This window comes from Urocampus carinirostris, chromosome 16 (assembly GCF_059441175.1).
Source record: "Urocampus carinirostris isolate Australia breed hairy pipefish chromosome 16, RoL_Ucar_1.0, whole genome shotgun sequence".
Classification (NCBI taxonomy): domain Eukaryota; kingdom Metazoa; phylum Chordata; class Actinopteri; order Syngnathiformes; family Syngnathidae; genus Urocampus; species Urocampus carinirostris.
The window spans coordinates 19191059-19193773 of NC_142364.1; positions in this window are offsets into that span (position 1 = coordinate 19191059).

Below are 2715 nucleotides of genomic sequence, written 5' to 3' on the forward strand. Positions count from 1 at the left end.
GCCCATTGCTCAAAGACAGCTCGGAGGGGCTCCAGTACCCCCGCGACCCTACTGTGGATAAGCGGTGTAGATAACGGATGGATGGTATTCAATGCCTTTTAAGATTTTTCAAGGTTTGGCGAAAACACTGTCTATTGTAGGGTATCTCCTTAAGTTTACAACAATGTCAATGGATTACATTATGATTTATTTGATGAAATTAAAGAAATGCAATACAGAAATCCATTTTTTTATGCAATTTCGAGGATTGGAAAAAATGTGCTGCTTATCTGGGCAACGCAAAGAATGCAAAAAAAAACAAAAAATAAGCTAAATAACATCCGAGAAATACAATTCGAGTTTGATTTCTGTGCAAATGTTGAACAAGTCAGTGCATGGTTGAAAAAAAACAGCAAATGTGACAAATCATAGACACAAAAATGGTAGGTTTGAATTTCGGCACGACTGTCAAATTTCATGGCTTTCTACAGCTGTGCATTCCGGCCCTGCCCACATTCTGAATGTATATGATGACGACTCGAATTACTGGTCGGCATGCAAGTTTAAACTTGCTCCTGTACCTCATGACCCTTTTTCAGGTCAGCTTGCCTGTGACCAGTAGAAAAAATACATAGATAATTGTGTACTTACTGGAATAACACCCCCCACACCTCCCCTCCCAAACATTCCAGAAAATTCCATTTAACATAGACCTGAAGTTAATATTTTATAGGTCTCAAGCAAACTATTATTTTGTCAATTGGATAATTTTACATCTCTTTATTTTAAAAATTCTACAACAATACAATGTTAAAGGGACAGTATGTATTCTGTGCCTCCGTGGTTAAAACAAAACAAAACACATAAACTACCATGTAAACAAGCAGTTTTTTGTAAAATACTTATAGGTTAGAATATGTTCATTTACATAATATGAGCATTGTCTGCCATCTTGCTGATCGTGGTTCACCCTCAAAAAGAACTTTGCTAAAGTCTGGGGGGGGAAGTAAAATGGTGCTTTTTGGTCACTTTAAGCCTCCGTAGTTTAAATTCTTTCTCGTTTTTGGTTGCATTACACAATACAGTGACTTCTAGCGGTCAAATATTACACATGTTCCATTTAAAACAGGTCTTAAACTAATTGTACTGGAGGGCTGCAAGAATTAGCATTTACCGTCTCCAAATATCCTCTTATTAAAAAAAGTTAAGAAAATAAATCAATTTAACTTTAGTAGATAATGAAATATCTTTAAACAGCTTGGCTCAAAGGCAAAACCTCACCAAGTTAAGTGCAAGGTGCATCCGCTGCCCTTTAAGCTTCAGTTCAACAGCAGCCTCTTGTCCCAGTTTCAATTTGGATAAAACATTTTGCAAGTATATTGCTAAAAATAATGAATCGTTTACGCTAATTTTTGGAAGTAGTCTGTAATGTGTATGCTTCACGTGGGTCAAACCAGGAAATAGCTACCCAATCATATTTCAGGGGAAACGTGGGCCGATCTCAAACATTAACATGTGAATCGCTCCCCAATTTTGAACCCCAATTCAATAATTAGCAGGGACTGCACCAACATTTAGCTACCGTATTATGGGGGGGTGCCACAAACTATCATCCTGCGGGCTGCAAAATGCCCGGGGGCCGCGGGTTTGCGACCCCTGCCTGAAACGATCCGAACAACAATTGCATGTTCAAACATTTTCTCACTCCATACTGATCAATAATTTGTGAAAACAAAACAAACGTGTTTGGGCGTATCAATAATATAGTATTTTAGAATAAATAGGATAAAATTGTCATTAATAACAACAAGATGAGACGTGGTACTCTGGGAATTATACCAAATTATTGTTATCAAATCGGCAAAACATTTAAATTCATACAGGCGGAATTGGGGAGTAATGGAGTACATGTAATGGCGTTACTTTATCCAATTGAGCTACATTTTGTAAAGGAAGGATTACAATTTTATTTTTAAAGTATTTTAATGTTGCACATTACAGGGGACAATATCGAACTCCAGTGTGCGTTAGTATTAAACCCTTTTTATTTGTTTCCTCGTTTGCATTATCTTTATTAACATTCTTCATGCCTGGTCGCGCCACTCTCTCTCTGCCGTCTCATTCATTCCACCCACATGCAGCACACTCAGCCCGGTGTTTCAAAACCAACAGCCTTATCGACACTTATTTTATACTACAGGGCCTGCAGAACTGGTTGTGAAGGCCTCCAGTTAGATTTCTGACCTTGGTAATGAGTAATGGCTGAAATGTGATTGGTTTAATATTTGGTTATGAAAACGCACAGGGTGGTAACATGTGTTGGCATGGAGAGGGATGAGCACCACCAGGCTGTACTTGCCCAAGACACACCACAGGAAATTGTGCCCCTACGACCCGTAAGGTTAAGGGATCCAGCAATGCAACCAGGGTAAAAGTAATAAAAGAAAGCTGACAGACACTTTGGAATTATCTAATAAGCTTTCTTGGACAAAATCTAATTAACATTACATGATTCAGATTTTTTTTTTAGGCCAGCAGAGAGGGCCTTGTAGGCCCTGATGGCCCACCACTGCTTCAATATTATGTTATCCCAACTCTGCATTCAGGGCAATACAAACGGGAAACTAGCTGTGTAAGAAGTGATTAATTATGCAAATAGTTGATTAATTTGAAAAAAAGAGAAAGATTGTTGATGAATCAGTTTGCTTTCACAAAGACAAGAAGACACGGCACACG